We start from the raw sequence: 19,146 nt of genomic DNA, 5'->3' as shown, positions 1-19,146 counted from the left end.
TTCAAAATAATTCCAATGATTTTAAAGACAAACAGGAAAAGAAATATGCAAGGAGGCAGAACAAATCTACCTGCTTATGCTCCCTTCCAAAGACCGTTGATACAGATAGAAAACTGGAGTTTTCTACTGTTTTTATTTGCTTTTCCTTTTGTTTTGATTAAGGAGAGAGTAAGGAACATACCACTACTCATAAGTTTTAAATTATGATTTTACTCACTATTTAACTTTTGTTTAACTTTTATTCATTTTTGAGAGACAGAGAGAGACAGAGCATTAGTGGGGGAGGGGCAGAGAGAGAGAGGGAGACACAGAATCTGAAGCAGGCTCCATCCAGGCTCTGAGCTGTCAGCACAGAGCCTGACATGTGGCATGAACTCACAAACCCTGAGATCATGACCTGAGCCAAAGTTGGACGCCCAACTGGCTGAGCCACCCAGGCACCACTGATTTTACTCACTATTTTAAACTCAATTACTACTTTAAATTTTCATAAAAGCTTTTCCTCTTGCTACTACTCTGTGACACATGGTTCAATAAACACCACCTCTTTTGGAAAGTGCCAGAAACAATGCAGTCACATTTGGGTCATGACTTCTGCCAATGGCATACGAATAAGAGCTTAGGTGAGTTGACATGATAATTGCCAACTGGGTGTTATATTGAAACCATCATCCTTCCTGACCTTCTCCCACTTCTGTTCCTTGGACCAGCAGCTATTACTCCTATTTCCTCAATTACTTAATTTCGTCCACCCAAATTAAACCAGAAATTGCTGGTTAAGCAATTCTTCTTAAGAATTAATTCTTAAGAGGGCGCCTGGGTGGCTCAGTCGGTTGAGCCTCCAACTTCGACTCAGGTCATGATCTCATGATTCGTGGGTTCAAGCCCCACGTCAGGCTCTGTGCCGACCGCTTGCTGAGAGCCTGGAGCCTGCTTCGGATTCTGTGTCTCCTTCTCTCTCTGCCCCTCCCCCGCTCACGCTTTGTCTCACTCTGTTTGTCAAAAATAAATAAATGTCAAAAAAAATTTTTTTTAATTTCTTCTTAAGAAATTTCTTGTTGGGGCGCCTGGGTGGCTCAGTCGGTTGAGTGTCCAACTTCAGCTCAGGTCATGATCTCACAGTTCTTGAGTTCAAGCCCCACGTCCGGCTCTGTGTTGACAGCTCAGAGCCTGGAGCCTGCTTCAGATGCTGTGTCTCCCCCTCTCTCTGCCCCTCCCTACTCATGCTCTGTCTCTCTCTGTCTCTAAAAAATGAATAAACCTTAAAAAAATAAAAAAAAAGAAATTTCTTGTTAAGAAAGAAGTCTTCTACTTCTTAACTCCATGCTACCCGCCTCTAATCAGTTACCAAGTCCTATCCATCTTACCTGCTAAAACAATCTCAGTCTTTTCTACTTTGTGTCATCCCTATGACCACCATCCAGTTTAGTGTCAGTTCATCTCCAGTACCATCACCAATGACTAGAGTCCTTCAAGGCCTTTAACTGATTGCTTTACCTTCTTGCACTGCCCATCTGCAGACTATTCTTTTCACCGCAACCAGGGAACTCTTCGCAAAGTCTTTCTAAAATTTTTCTAAAACCTGTCAATGGTTTCCCAGTCTAAAAATAAAAACAGAACTCCATAGATGCTCTTGTAGGACCCAGCCTATGGATCCTACAAGATGTTGTACTTTCATATGTCTCCAATCTCACTATTTGGCACTACTTACTTCACCCTATCTGGTGATGTATCATCAAAGGGTTTCGTATTTCTCCAATAAACCATGTTCTTTTGTTCGCCAGTCATTTATGCCTATGGCTCCCTGTGCCTAAAACACATTTTACTTTCCCAGCTCCATTGCTTTGCCCACTTCAAGTTTTAAAATACAGACCCTTTTCCCAGAAAAATTTTTCTGAATCTATTGCTCTGTTTCATTTCTGGAATAGTTACCCCTTTTATGTGCTTACGGACTCCAGATGTTTCTCCTTTCATATCCACGTTATTAATTTTAGTACACTTTTGAGCAGAGTACATGTAAGGACCTTGTTATCCCATTTGCTCCTATGCTCCTATCCCCAATGCTTACCTATGAAGAGATATTCACCAAATATATGGGTATAAATAAATAATAACTGCACTATAACCTCAGTATCCTCCAAACACTTTCTTTTTACTGTTTTCTTAAGTCTTAAGAAAACAGACATTTTTCAAACCCAAGTAATTCTTCTGTTTACCTAGACAATCAAACCCATTAAAACAGGTAAATAAGTTTTAGCTCATATAATAAAAAAAAAAAGAAAAACTAACGTAATCCTACATCAAGAATTACACTAGATGCTTCCCATTGTTCTCTCTAGTGCTCGGTAGGATGATTGTACTCCGCATTCCATCTCCAAGTACTCATAGCAGTTCTACTTTGGAGCTAAAACCCAAAGTGACTTGACCTACTCTGAAGCTTAGGCTTTTAATATTCTCCTTTCCGGGGCTCAGCCTAAGTCCCTCCTTCTTTTAGTACTGCTGACAAAGTGGACAAAAGGAAATCCTGAAGAGCTGCAGGGTCAGAAGACCTGGCCTCCAATCCTGCTCATGAGCTTAGGCAAATGATTCTATCTCTAAGAATGTGAGAAGTGAAGGAAACAGAATGATTTTTAAAACATGTCCCTCAAATTATTATTCTCTACTAAACAGACCAAATGATACCATTGAAAATATTCATTGTTTGAAGCTCACCGGGTTTCCTTGCTGTAAGTTTCCAGTTTGGGAGATAGGTAATGTGTATCCATCCTGGGCATACACCTAAAGCATGCCTTCCCTGGACCAATTTCTGAACCTCTGCTTTTTGCTTTAGTTTAAAAACTATTATTTATACCTTTTTGATCTACATGATTCTAGAAGGCAAATATGCTTATGTATTCTTCTAACATCCTGCTAAAATCTTTGTATGGGAGAAGTGTTTATAAATATTTATTGAGATACTGCTTATTAGCAAAGATTCTTTGAGTGCTAATACAGGCTGAGAAAAAAAAATGACCATCAAAATACTCTTTGAGCTCTCATTCTTGTAGGAAATCATTAGTAAGAATGCAAAGCTGAAATAATTTTTGAATTTAATATATTAAAATGCCCTCAGCAGTGATCAGATTTCTTGGTTTCCTGAAAGCTCCTTAGACTCTGTCATTTGGAATGTGGAGGCATTTTGCTAGGCAGGATTTGCGTCGTTCTACTGTGATAAGCCATAAAAGAGAAACTATTTTGCTAGCACAATAAAACTCTTAGCATAAACATCCTTTAAAAATCTACCATTTGATTGTAGACGAATTATATCAATATTAAAAATGGATTTTTTTTTCCAATAAAAATGCTACAAAACATCAAAGTTCTTTGTTTCCTCTAAAAGTTACTTCCTTTAGAAGTTCAATTTTGGTGTATCATAAGATAATTTCATTGTTTGTTTGGAATGTTGGTGCAATAAAAGGAGGCACTTAACTGCTACACTCTGTACTCAAATCGTTTGCTGCCTTACACCAGTGATGATGCCTTCTCAGGGCTCAATCATGCACCAACACTCACAAGCCTTCTAGATGAAAGGGAAGAGGAGAAGCAGAAAATGTCTTTTGACGGAACTATCTTTGTCCCAGAGCTGTTCCTGATTTAAAGGAAGAATTGGTTAAACAGTTATAGTTTTTAAATAGATGCCTACATTTTTAAGTCATAGGAAAGGACTTGAAACAACAGTTCAGGAAATTCAGGGGAAAAAGGAGTGAAGTATGACAGCAGAAAGGGAAGGAGCAGGAATAAGAAAGGGCAGAGTATTTGTAGGAATTTTTTGCCATTTTAACCCATGCTTTTATGAGGGGTAGAATAGAAATCCACTGAGCTATGTCATTGGAGATGAATATTGAGAATCAGTGGTGAGGACATCACTTTTGAAATGACAGGAAAAAAAGAAAAAGGTAGCATGACACACAGAAGTCAAATTATTGAAAAGGTATGACATAGGTTCTTCTGTCTTTTGTCCATATTGGTTTCTTCTTCTTTCTCCCCCTCCTCTTCTCCCTTTTTTGCTTATGCTAATGCTGAATTCCAGAAATTACACCCACCCCACAGAATAGAATAAACTTTTTACTTTTCATAAAATGTTTGGAGAAAGAGAATACCATTGTTTCTTTTCTATAGAGCACATTTATACCAGGAAACATAGAGTTAGGAAAAATGCTTGCATTTTAGATTTAGTTAGATGTTGGTTTGAATCCTGAGTTTATTGGGTTGTTATTCGAGGCAAGTCACTTCACTATTCAGAAGTTCATTTTTTCTGTTTGTTAAATACAATTAGTAAATTCTAATGCCATGCAGATGTATATATACTAGTGCTTAATTAAATAGGAACAAATGCGAAGGAGGAAGTCCACCTCTGCATTGATTGAAGGGACCATGCAGCTTTTCATGACAGTATATCACACACAATGCAGATTAAACAACATAGGAAAGATGTGTGTGTTACTGCAAGGATGTAAAACTGAAAGGCAGAGGACTTTGGGTTGTAAAGTCAATGTGAGGCATTGGATTGAGTGGGGTGGGAAATAGCATGGGTAGAGAAACAAAGGACAGGTGATGTGTTCTAGAAAACTGTGTCTGTTTCTAATTTCACCACCCTAATTCCTCCCTGTGGGGCTAAGCCTTGATCTAATTGCAGCTTTCTGCGCTGGTGACACTCCATGCGGTGCCTAAATAAGGGCTTGTTTATTGGTGCACAGGTCACTCTGGAGCAGAGCGAACCATGTCACTTTGATACTGCTCTGCACTGTAGTAGTCGGCTTCGGTGTTTGAGTTCCTCCTTAACCAAATTATGAATGCTCTATTTCTCTCCATTGCCACTGTAATGAACTTTAACAATAATTATACACAATGCTCCCTGGACTAGATTTGTCGTCTCCTTTGGTGCCCATGCTTTCCTGAGTAATGCAAATCCTGGTGAAAATGTGGCAGTATAGTTGGGTGCAAAGACAAAAGAAAGTTCCACCCGACTGGTAAACACTGTGAGGAATAGAACTGATCAGAAACCAGTTAATTCAGATAAAGGAAGAGTATGTACTTTGAAAAATAACATAAGTCTTAGTTGCATTTTCTCAAGTCTTTGTAATGTCAGGTTCAGGCAGCAGACTTATGCAGTGTAGCTATGATTGGGTGCCATCAGGATAGCAGATTCTCCAGCAGTCCCTGTGAAATCTGTTTTGCTGTGTCTTTCACCTGTATGGTTTCAGTGCACTTTCACATGGTACAGATCCCTCAGTGCATTAGTGATAAAAAACACAAGTATCCTGATTGCTTATCCAAATGTTATCCTACTGTCCCACTAAAGATAGGCGAGGGAAGCCAGAAGCAATACAAAGAAATGACTGTCATTTTGATTTGCTTTATTAATATTTGAGAAGTTAAAATCTATTTTTAAAATAAAATATAATTATTAAGAATTCAGCTTCTATTGTCCTGTTCAAATTTTGTCATTTACTAGAAGTGTAATACTTCATGAACTAGTCTCCAGTTTCTCATCTTTTCAATGGAGATAAAATTATGCATTTCAAAGAACAAGAATGAGGTTTAGAAGCATTGAACACAGAGTCTGGCCTATGTTAAGAACTATAAAAAAAATGTTTCCTACATTAGTATGTGCCTTGACATACTAGATTTACCACTCCTTTCCTATTGTTTCTTCCTTTTCTTTCTTATTTCTTCTACTTTTCTTTATTCTTTTCAATGAAAATATAAAAATGGTAACTAGTCAGATACTTTACTAAGTGATTTTATGTGCTATCTAATTTAATACTTGATAATAGTATATAGGTTGGTGCTATTGTTATTAAATTATATTAGTAGGGAAATTGAGGTACAAAAAGTTTGCTTAACCTGGATGAACACTGATTTGCATTCAGGAAGAACTGTATAGTTCTTCTCATTAGTATTATGCCATATTGCTTCTCACTTTAATATTTTTAACATCGGAGCAAAGTTTTATCTTATGTTACAATGCAACATTTAAACCTCAGTGGAAATGAGATTTAGAGCTTTAATATTTTTTAATAGATTGTGAAAGAAAGGAGAAATCATGCATGTCTGAACTTCATGGATGAGGTGATGATAATTAAGAGAAAAGATCCTGGGGGTTATAACGAGTGTCCCTAAGCCTGTTGTGGGTGACCAGAGCCTTCCTTGTATATAAAGACACTTCACTCTCCCTCCCCAAACAAACTCATTTCACCCATGGTTATGAAGACAAAACAGAACTCCATACACAAGAATTGCTCTAAGTGTCTCTCCTTCTAGTCAACCATTGCCAACCTGCATGTGAGAGTACCATTTTAGCACCTGCTTCAGTCTAGAGAAACTATGTCCCCAGCTCTGTCATTCAGTGATGGTCCTGTCCACCGAGAAATCTATATGACTGCTGGAGGTTTACTTAAGTCTCTTTCTGTAGGATATAGTTATACTTTTGTCGACTCAACGGTATGTAAAGTTTGCTCACTCTGCAAGAAGTTGCCTAAAACAAAGCTTCAGATGTTATGGAGAACTGAGATGCTGATGTCAACAGATGACAAATTAGATGCCTAACAATGCAAGAATCCTTACGGTATAGATTTTAACATAATTATCAATACATTCCTTTCAGCTATTTTCCCATTTTAATTGCACACAGTTTATGTCTTTGTTTTATGTAGCTATTTCTATGAGAAGAGAATGGAAGTAGCAAGATGAAAATGAAAGAATTATGCAAAGGAATCGAAGTCTTGCCAAATACACAATTTGTGGTTTCTACTTTGCACATGATTTATGCATGATTACATTTTTCAGTGTATTATCCTGCAAGCTACTTCATTGTATAGTCCCAGTTTGTCTTTCTGGTGTCTGTATTTGGATTGAGACAAATATGCTTCTTCTATTTTCATTCTTGAAGCCAAAAACTTTTTTTTTGGAGGACATATGGAATTTCCTTATTTTAGATTAAATACTATCCATGATTTTTTTGTATTATTACTATTTGATTTGAGGTTAAACTATTTCACCATCCTGGTTGGTCTCCTCCTAACCTATGCAAAGGATAAAAGAAGATCCCTTTCAAAAGCTGATTCTTCTTTTCTTCTCAGGATTAAATCAGGAATTTATCTGGTTTCTGACTTAGCTGGGTCAGCAAAGAAGAAGGGGCCAAGGCTGGAAAATAGGTTGTACCCCTGGGTACTATGGTAGGCATGGATGGGGAAAAAAAAGACTGGTGGTGTTTTAAGATACAAACAGAAGATCATAACAGCACATTTCACCATCTAGATTCAGTAACTACTGGGCTGAAAAGGCAGGTACAACAAAAGTTGTATATTGAGAAGAGAGATGTTACCCCAAAGTGGAAAGAAACATGTAATTGGGGAAATACATAAATACAAGCAGATAGACCCTCAGGATTAAAGGATATTTGTCAACAGAAAACAGAATCCTACCATCAGGATGGGCTTTAGGGGTTCTAAAAGGGCTTGAATACATCCTGTCTCATGTCAGTATCAGTCTTGGCATTGGAAATAGTGTAGGTATAAAATTTAGGATCTAGCATGGTCCAATGGGAATTTTCTATAACTCATCTACATTCTGGAATATAAAATCATGGCAGAAAATATCAACAATTGTCTGACTTCAATTATTAACCGAAAGAGAAAACCAGGAAATAATGTTCTGTAATCATACTTTGTATCACTAATTTGATATTGTTATGAAAAATGCAACATTCATCTACTCTATCTACCTGGACAGCCAATGGCACACTCTCACAATAGCACATCTTTTTCTTTTTGCATTACCTACATCCATGTGCTTCAGCTATCCTTCCCCTCCAGTTCATGACCATTCGTGCTTATCTATATCTCCTTGACCTACTTTAATACTGCTGTTTTCTTTATAATTATATTTTTTTATTGAAAGTAATGTACTTATCTTTTGGTGCCTGTCAAAGACCCATAACATCAAGCCTTTCTTACCAGGTATATTTCCCATTAAAAATACTGGAAAAGCCCCATGTTGTATTTTCTTTCTCATGCCCTATATGTCTGTTTTGTTGTTATTGTTCTTTTAAATCTCTGGAACATCCAGTTAAACTTTATGAAAACTAGTTATTTCCCATATTCAAACATAAGTGGGGGCGTTAACTTAGAGAGAAAAGACTGAGAGCTACCCAAAATTAGCACCAGGACCAACAGGAAAGAAAATACAGTCCATAATCTGAGTGGCCTATGCTCATGCTTCAGTCTCATATTCAGATGTGGGGCCCAGGCAAAGCTAGTTTTTCAAATCTCCAGATGATTCTAATGTTAATTAACCTGCATCAAGGTTAATCCTCATTCTTAATTTTCTCTGAATATATTTAGGCTGAAAGGAAGATCTTTTTAACTAGCTAAAAAGATTCGTTGACCAAATCCCAAGAAAGAATGGACATTCAGTGTTTTATATTGGAAAATACCATGTGACATATATGATATGTGTGCACACACCTGTGCGTGGATGTGAATGTTGTGTTTCAAAATAGGTTTACAAACTACTACAAGCAACAAAAAGTGAAAAAAAAAAAAAAAAGAAAAAAGAGAGAGTTGATTTTGAATAGGCAAGTGGTTCACTTAGAGATATGCAACCAAAATCTCTAAGCATCAAGGCGTTGCCAGGATGTCAAGCTCCCCCATTTCACACCGTAATAATTAGACTGATTATTCACAACACCTGCTCTAATTGTTGTCCTTAATGCTTCTGTCTGTTGGGGTAAATAACTAGTATCTTGATATCAAAGAGCTGACACACAGCAACTCCAGAAGAGAGATGGAACATCTGCTTTTATTTGGGTCATGACTAACAAGGGTGTAGCAGGTTGATGAAAAAAACTGAACTCTATTTGCCCTATCTCCCTCTCACTTTCTTTCTCAAGGCTTTTCTCCAGCAAATTTTCTGCTGTGGGGCACAATTTTCTCTTTAAGTGTCATGCATGAAATAGACCAGTAGGACCTCATGTAGACTATATAATAAGACCTCATAAACAGAAATAATGCTCAGGAAATGGGCTGATGTCTCTGACTGCAAGATATGCATGATGAACTATGGCCATCTCCAGGCAGGAGCTCAGGTGTTAAAATGGGGACATGTGTTGTTATCTTGTTAGTAAATTTTCAATTCAAAAAAATATTATTGGGCTCATCTCTACTTGTATTAAATGCACCTTTGTCTAAGAGAAAACAAAATAGTAAGAGAAAAAAATAGGCAAAAAGAAAAAAAAATTAAATGCACAAGGAAAAGAGCCACAATAGCAAAGACACAATTCAAATGTGTAAAAAAAAGGTAGAGGGGATATTGAAGTAGAGAATTAAAACAAAACAAAACAAAACCTTAGTTGAGGATAATAATAATAATGTCTTTATTTTAAAAATAAACAATTACTTTGCCATTTTTATTCAGAATGGAGAAAAAAGAAAAAAATTCAGAAATTCTTGTTATTCAGAGAAAACTACTAAAATTTTAGTACATATCTGTATCAGTTAGGGGTTCAACCAGAGAAATAGAACCAGTAGGGTGTATAAAGAGATATATTGCGAAGAATTGCATTATGTAGTTGTGAGGGCTGGCTTCATATGTCCAAAATCTGTATGGTAGGCCATCAGGAAGGACAAGCTTGAACTCTAGGGCATGAGCAGAAGCTGCATTTCACAGGTAGAATTCTTCTTCAGGGAAAGTTCATTATCCTCATAAGGCCCACCCAGATTATACAGGATAACTTCCTTTAAAGTCAATTGATTATAGATACTAATCATACAGCACACCTTTACAGCAACTCCTGGTTTAGCGTCTGATTGAATTAACAGGACAATAGCTACGTTGATATACATAAAACTGACTATTGTAGTCCACTTCTTGTCAGTTTGGTTCTCATATACATATTCTTAAACCATACTTAAACTCTAAGTAAAGAAAATAACAAAATGTATTATTAACACACCTTACATTAGATAAGATGATAAGAGAGAAACTGTTGCTTAATATATATATATATACTCATATATATATGTATATATACATACATATATAGTATATTATATATATTATACATATCATATATATATATATATATATATATATATATAACAAAATAAGGAAAAAATACACATAACCATTAGAGTTTTCATTTCTGCAAAAGGTCACATGGTTATAGTGCTTGTTTGCCTGGTGAAGTTAGCAAAACCTTCATTCTTGAAGAGTCTGGGCCTTTAGAATGCCTGTCTTAATTTAGTTAATGCAAGTTTCCAGTGCCTTTAATCACAGATGTGGTGGTACTAAAAAAGGCCCTGAAGCATCTTCTGTATGCTAGACATAGTCTTCTTTACCTGTTGCGTTGTAAGGGCAATCCAGTCTCCCCCCTAATAATGGGATCAATTACTCCTGCCTTCTTTGCCTGCTGATTCAAAGGCATGAAAAAGCCAAAGTGACCAGGTCGCAGTCTTAATTTTCAGTTCAACAAATCCTTATTTTGTGCTCTGATAGAAGCATTTTTCTCTGTGGTACTCTGACTTCTGGGCAAGCACAGTATAACATCAAAAGAAAATGAAGCAAACATTTTAATAAAAGAAACATATTTTTAAGTTATTAGAATATATTTATGAAATATAAATGCCAATATGCCTCTCTAGATTCTTTATAGTTACTCTTATCATTATACATCTATTTTTTTCCTTCTATTTTTGATTATTTGGGTTCTTTTATTTAAAGTGTCTTTCTTCTAGGTAGCATGGAGTTCAGTACACCTTTTTAATTCAATATTACAATCTTGGCCATTTAATTTAGATGTTTAGCCTATTTATAGTTAATGTTATTACTGATATGGTTTCACTTAAAACATTCTTTTTGCTACCTTCTTTTGTTGTGGTGTATTTTTTCTTTGCTTCTGTTTTCTTCCTTTTTTTCTACCTCCCAAAGGATTCCATTTTATGGATTCCATTTTATGTTCTTTGTTAGCTCATTAGCTCTAATTTTTGGAGGGAGGGAGGGGGTATATTTTTGTGGTTTCTTTTCCTTTTCCAAACTTTAGATTGTCGTCGTTGTTATATATTTTATTTCTACATATGTTATAGATTACACAATGCATTTTGTTATTTATTCTAGATAGTTATGTATTATATTTATTTACACAGTTACCATTTTTAGTGCTCGTCATTATTTTTGGCATATCCAGATTTCTTTCTAGTACTCTTGTCCCTGTCTAAAGGAATTTCTTTACTATTTTGAGTAGTGAAGGTTTGCTGGTGATGAATTCTCTCAATTTTTGCATTTCTAATATAGACTCTACTTCACTATCATTTTTGAAAGATATTTGTATGGGGTATGGAATTCTAGGCTGACAGTTTTTTCATTTGGTACTGTTGAAATGTTGCCCTGCTGTTTTTTGGCTTGAATTGCTACTAAACAGAACTTTTCTCTCTTCATTTTCTTTATTCTTTTATATATAATGTGTTATTTTCTTCTGATTGCCTTTAAGATTTTTTTCTTTATCACTGGTTTTAAGCAATTTAACTGAAATATTTTGGCCTCACTTTTAAGCTTTGATGGTGGAACAAGAACAACATTTATTCTACACATTATTTTTTCCTTTATTGGGCCAAATCCTTTCTCATTGTGCCACCATTGTCCCATGAATTATGTGATTTCCTACTCTGGCTAGTTTTGATAGGAACTGTTCCCAGTCCTATGAAAGTTTCGAGTATTGTTTGCTAAAATCTTTTTGAGTATCTCTTTCCTCAGTCTCTGTTAGTTTCCTCATATGTATGAGGTGTTTGGTTCTTAGCTGAAAATGTGATAAAAACCCTCTGCAGAACTTCAGAGCTTTCTTTGTACATCTGCCTTCTCCCAAGTATACTGTCCTATCATATCTACCTGTCTTGGCCTCCCCACATCCCCAGTACCATCCACTTAAGAAGACTTCAGGGCTTTAACATGGTTCCCTTTTTCTATTCCAAAGCTTGGAAAGTTGTTTCTGGCAGTGAGCTGGGACAATTAATAGGGCTTACTTCATTTATTCCCTGTTCCTGATGGATCACTGTCCTTTATCATATTCTTTGTCTGAATTTGTAGTTATTTCAGGTAAGAGGGCAAATTATATCCCTGTTGACCCCATCTTGACCATACCTGAATTTTCCATAATTAGACTTTTACATTAAATATGTATTTTGAATGTTATTTGTTGGGGGAAAAAAAACCCATAGATTTATTTTTTAAAAATCTTAGTTATTTGTATGCTATCTGATTATATAGAACTTGCATATAATCTTTAGCATTAATTTTCAATACTTTAATAACATTTTGGTGGACATTTTTCTATGTACATAATTGTTAACATGTCCAATTATTCTCTTTTTAAAAATTGTTTATGTTTATTTTATTTTTGAGAGAGAGAGAGAGAGAGAGAGAGAGAGAGAGAGAGAGTGGGGGAGGGGCAGAGAGAGGGAGACACAGGATCCAAAGCAGGCTTCAAGCTCCAAGCTGTCAGCACAGAGCTCAACGTGGGGCTCGAACTCATGGACTACAAGATCATGACCTGAGCCGAAGTCAGTGCTTAACCAGCTGAGCCACCCAGGCACTCCTAATGTGTCCAATTATTCTCAGTGAGATTTCTCTAAAAGTATATTTGCTAAAACAAATTTTAAGGCTTTTAACACATATTGCTAATTGCCCAGCTTGGTCAACCTTCACATGATTTGTGAAGAATGAATAAAGTGGTTATATTTGTGTTTGTGAAAGAAGAAACTCACCTTTGTGTGAAAAGCTATTGATGGTTAAGAAGGGGGGAGGCTAGAGAAAAGAATTCAAGTTAGGAGACCAAACAGCATGAGAGATGATGAGAATCTGAATTAGGTATTGCTATTTGAATGAAGAAAAGGAGAGAGGGATTTGGGAAATATTTCTGAGGCAGAATCCATGGATTCTAAAATTAATTGGAAGTTGGAAATCTTCATACAATTTGGCCATGAACTAAAAGAAAATTCCTGGGGCACCTGTATGGCTCAGTTGGCTAAGCCTCCAACTTTGGCTCAGATCATGATCTTGCGGTCTGTGAATTCGAGTCCCATGTTGGGCTCTGTGCTGATAGCTCAGACCCTGGAGCCTGCTTTGAATTCTATGTCTCCCTCTCTCTCTGCCCTCCCCTGCTCATGCTCTTTCTCTCTCTGTCTCTCAAAAATAAATTCACATTAAAAAAAGTTTGAAAAAAAGAAAACAAAATTCCTAAAGCAAGGAAGTTTTGTACATGGGGAGGGTCAATTTGTTACTCAATTAATTTGTGTTGGACTTGAACTGCACAGGCACTACTTATGGGACAGTCGAGTAGTGAGCTAATATATGGTCAGTTTAGTTATGAGATCTGAGCTTGAGACTTTGATTTTGAGTTAGCTACATGATTTGAGCAAATACATAGTAGTGGGAATTAACCATGGGTGTATACCCTATAAATGTCATTTTCTAGGTAAAATGTCTGGAGTGAGAAGAGAAACAGGCCAATGAAGGAATTAAAGTCCTGCATATGTTTTGAGTATGAGTAGACTAAAAGAATGCCAAAAGAATGTATGAAGGGACGGTTAGAAAGGTAAAAAGAGGAGACTGGTAAGCAAAATCCAAGGGAGGAAAAAAAACTAAAAAGATAAAAATTATCCATAATATCAAGTACTGGTCAAAAGCAATAGGTATTATGGAATATTTTAGGATTGGGCAATTAGTTTAGAAAAAGTAGCGTTAGATCATCTGGGTGGTCATCTGGTTTTAAGAGCAGATGACAAGGATTATAGTATCAAGAATTTATTAAGTATGGGACAAGAGTCAGATAGATGGAGTTGTTTTGTGTCTGTCAGGTCCTAGTATCCAACAGGCCACTCTTGCCACCAGATAGGTCATGGTGAACTAGGATAAGCTGGGTCATGATCAGATAAACTGGTAGCATTAGGGTTGCAACTGAGGGCTAGATTTAGGATAGAATGTTCAGTATAAAATTTAATTTGATTGCAACAAACAGTGGTAACAGGTGTTTGTTGATTTTTATTGGGTAGAGGCTGCAGTGTACAGAGATGTAAATGGGTCATCTTAAAGCTGTAGAATCTGGAATACCCAACACTAGATTCAATTGGGATAGGATATCCTGAATAATAAATAAAAAAAGATGACAAAAAAAGAAAAAAGCAGGGACAGGGAGTCGGGGAGTGAAGAAAGGGTCAAAAATGTTCCCAGTAGCTCAGAACACTTAGTACCTACAATCCATGTAATGAAGGAAAGTTACTTATGAATAATGAATTCATAAGATCAGGGTGTCCCCCCCCCTTTTTTTTTTACAATAATAGAAACTGAGTATCAAAAAAGGGAATGGGTGAGTAGAAGAAAAACAAATATCAAAGAGGTTTTCATTAATTAGGGATGATTTCAGCAAAGGGCAGCCAGTTGTCAGATTCTTACTATTAATCCTGCAGATAATGTTCTAAAATGTACGTTTAATTTTTAGTTACCATTTTAGACATGTCACTGTAAAATGTGGATTCTAGTGTAGTTACATGTCACATCCCAACCACCTTTGTATCCCAGGAGTTCCCTAATGATTAATATAATTCCCAAGATTGCTAAAGGAATTAATAGTAATTAGCTACCTATAGCCAGAAATGCAGATAAACCACCTGCTTTCCCCTTCCCAGTCCATTTCCTTCTTTTGTTTAATCACACAATGAAACAATTATCTTCCATTTATGACATCACAGTCACTCCCATAGCAACAGGAATCTTCTTCTATCATTTCAGTATGGGAATAATCAGAAAGCAGATATGAATTTTTGAAGGAGAAAGAACATATTTATATATAAATACACTAACAACTAGCAATTTCTAGGAGACAGAAATAGAGAAGAATAGGAATATCTCATAGATAAGGGTTTCCTTTTAAATGTTAATTTTTGTCTGACTGTAAGCTTCATCTTTTAAACCCTTTTTCCCATTATTATCATCATACCTTGAGTGCTTACAGCTGAACAACCAGTTCACTGTGACCTTTCTGAAATCGCAAGCCATCCTTTCTCTTTGTCACTGTGATAATGGAATGGATCAGATTCTTCCTGCAGACATTATAATGGAGTTCAACTGTCTATGGCATACACTAATGAAAAATGTTAAACCTTTCTCGTCTCCACCATGTGCCGCCACAGCACACAGCAGATGCCCTGCCTGGAGAAGCCCATATGGCAGGCTGGTATCGGTGATATTTCCTGTAATGTCAAGGGAGCCTGTTGTATGGAAAGGATGTTGTGGGTGCCATTTGGTGGCTTAGGTACAAGTGCATTGAGCAAGAGCCACTTTATCTGTCTGCCTGTCCCCCCTCCACGGTGCCAGCTAGTCCCTCATTGGCAGGCAAGTGGGCCTTTCTGCTGTGTGATTCAGAGACCTGGGAAGCCCTTTCACTACCCACTCTCCAGAAACACTCATAATACCTATCTCCTTACAGATGTCTGATGTTCCTTTAACAGTCTATACAATTTTTTTCACTGAAACTGAAAAATAATGTATAAACTGCAAACATTGCAGGCATGGACACATGCTGACTTAAATCCTCATTATACAGATATCAGTATAAATCATGGGTATTACTTCTGTTTCTTAAAGAAAAATGCATTATGGGCTATGTGCCATTAAGGGTATGGGACAGCTAAAGTGGGTGAGATGAGGAGAGACAAAAATATTCTGTTAAAATTCATACCTACAGCCGCTATGTAACAATTATGTTGTTTCACTATCAGCAGCTATTACTCATTGTCCAACTTTATAAAGCGAGGCACTTAAGGCTTGTGAGGTGATGAGCCTCATGAATGAGGAGGACCAAAGAAGTGAACAGACTCCATTAAACACAAATGGACACTCAGGGCCCATAGATATTATATTAGTTACAGTTTACAAGCCAAGGGGATACATATTTAGCAAAGGATAATAAATTATATAAAGCAGGTGATGATGATGATGATGATGATGATGATGATGATGATGATGATAATTCAGTGAGCATGCTTTTTCTAGTCTTTTCTAACTCCTTACTGGAAACCCTGGATGCAGAGGCTAGTGCCAGTAATCTCATCCAGACCTCTGGTACTATAGCCCTGTTATCCAAAGACATGATGGTCTTACACATTTTCCAAACTTCTCTGGGTGAAAAACATATATTCAGGATCATCCCGATCTAGGCTAATTTTGCAGTACTGTTCCTCTTTAGTTCCCATATTGTTGGTGTATTATCGCAGGTTTAATAATAATAGTCTGCATCTAGCCTAGTCCCATCATGATTATATGTTGGTGACCAGCATGCTGCCTTTTTCTTCGAAACTACAGTAGTCCAAGAGGGATTAACCTTGCATGCCTGGTCACAACTTATGAACTACACTAGAGTTTAGTTTCTTTTTCAGAGACAGACTCAAGCTGCATGTATGTTTGCCAAGTCAAAAGACTAAGTAAGGGAATTATGTGACTAATTCCATCTAAGGTTCCCCCATTGGCCAAATTGTATTGATAGCTAAGGTGTTTACATTTGTTTTACTTGTGTTTATGGAAATTGGCATAGACAAATATTTAAGACTCAAATGTTTAGTCTCTTTTTCTCTGATAATGTAAATGAATTAATACATCAAGACACTGCTGCTTCTAGATTATATCCCCCAAGTGTTCAACTAAACATATAGTACAGCTTACATTTGCAGTTGGCGAAGAGGTTGGAAGCTAAACCCTGCAGTGATTAACACACGGGCTTTACCATAACATAGCCTGTGTTCAGTGCCCATCTGAGACAAGTTTTGTAACTTCCCTATACCTCAGTATCCTAATTTTCTCAAAGGAGATAGTAATAAAAATCAATATCATGGGTTTGTTATGAAGGTTAAATTAGTAATGTACATGAAATACCTATGACAATGCGTGATGCATAGTAAGCCCTTTGAAAATTTATTAGTCAACTTTAGGTTGGAGAAGGAAGTGGAGACAATTGTCTGTGAAACTAAAATAAACTCTTTGAAGACACAAACTTTAATGTCCCTTACACTTGCACACTCACACACTCACACACACCCCAGAACATAGTTCAATGCCTAACCTGAAACTGAGATTTAAGAGAGTTCAATGGTGTCTGTGTTCTGGAATCCCTAGTTTATGTACAGCTAGTATATCTCAGGACTTATGGCAGAGTCTTTTGTTCAGAGCTGCTGTGGAACAACCTTTCTAGGACAATAGACAGATGAAGTATCATCTCCTAAAGTTGATAACAACCGAGACACTTCATAACTACATACAAATTGGCTTTGGTTTTCTGCCAGTGGTTTTTCTGGTACATTGGATGAAGATTTGATTGCTGCTTGGCAAGTGCATTGACTCAGTGTGTGATCCCTGAGGTTTTAATTGTTTGTATCGCATTCTTGTCTCACTGAAAAGTGCAATTGTTGGCAATCACTCCTTCCCTCATTACTGCCAACTGGCTCTAGCCTGCTGTGTTTCTTTCTTTGAGTGCCTTCTTACTCTAAGTCTTCTAAAAACAGTCCAACAGTCCAAGCACCTTGACTACATACCAGCCTTGGCTATCGGGAAGATCCTCACTGGCATAATACATTCCATTGAAGTTTATCAGAAAAGAAACTCAATAATTAATTACCTTTCTATACTATTATTCCTGTTGGGTCAACTCTCCGTCATATTTATGCTGCACACAAAAATATATGACATTTTTATCTATATGGGCCATTATGTACCTCTTGATTTACTAACGGATACATTTACCATCTAATGGGTCTTCATTGAATGTTTAATATGCACCAAGTACAGTCCCAGATACTGGAAATACAATGATGAATGAAAGTAAATGGAGCCTTTGATCCATAGGACACTTTTGCCAATAAAAGAGACAAACATTTTCAACCACACAAACCAACATAAAACTAACAATGAGGATGCTCTACAGTTGATAAACATGGTTTTATGAGTGGCAGGATTATTTGACCCCACCAGGGAGGTTAGGGACCTCTTCCTGAAGAAATGGCTATTGAGCAATGAAAGTAATAAGTGATGATAGGGAAAAACATTTCATGGTAGAGACAGAATAAGTGCCATGCTACTGAAATGCAAGGGAGGTTTGACCATGAAGTCTGAAAGGAACAAAGAAAAGAATGGAGTGATTGGAACAGAGAGTGATATAGCATATAAGAAAAAGCTGAAGAAGTAGGTAGGGATCAGATCATGTAAGATCTTGAAGGCCAAGTTAAGAAATCGCAAATGAAGTTTGAGAAAAATGAGATTTGAATGATTTTAAACCAAAAAGGGATATGACTCAGGTTTGCATTTTGAAAATAACACTTGTTAGAATTACACTTGTTAGACAAGAACACTTGTTAGAAAAGAGATTTTATAGGTAGAAAAGTGGAGCTATAAGGATATATCAATTAAGTGACTAATATAAAAATCCCAGAAAAAAAAAAAAAAAGTGGCAACTCGGCCAAATGTTGTAGAAGAATATAGAAAGAGAAATAGATGGGATGAAATGATATGTAGACAGTGATATGGGTAAGGTTTGGAATAAAACATGCACCATTGGTGTCAGAGTGATTCCTAGTTTTCAGATTATATAAATTGAGTTGTATAATTTATAAAGATAAGAAACATGTACAAGGATTATATCAAGTTTAGTTTTAACCATATTGAGATTAAAGTATTTTTGAAATATTTAGGAGATGTCAGATGAGCAGAAGGCTAAATACATTTGAAAATCAGAGATATCTCACCTGAATGTGTTTATTTGTGAATTATCTTCTTCTCATTGGTAATTCCAGTAGTAGCAATGGATGAACTTGCTGAGGTAGGGAGTATGAGTGATAAGAGAAGCCAGACCAGAGGAGTCAGCATGTAGAGTTCGAAAACCTTTATGAACCTGAAGGCCAGGCCTTCCTTTTAAATGAATGAATCAGTATCTAGGATGGCCTATATTGAATTAGGGGTAGAACCTGGACAACTGGATAAAAAATGCATGGGAATTTGAAGGATTAATATAGATTTTCTAGTGTCTACCTTTATTCTTACTATAGATTTATCTGAAGAGATTCACACTTT

This window comes from Lynx canadensis, chromosome D3 (genome assembly GCF_007474595.2).
Source record: "Lynx canadensis isolate LIC74 chromosome D3, mLynCan4.pri.v2, whole genome shotgun sequence".
Taxonomy (NCBI): Eukaryota; Metazoa; Chordata; class Mammalia; order Carnivora; family Felidae; genus Lynx; species Lynx canadensis.
The sequence above is the reverse complement of the archived record's forward strand: the minus strand, read 5'-3'. Positions refer to the sequence as shown.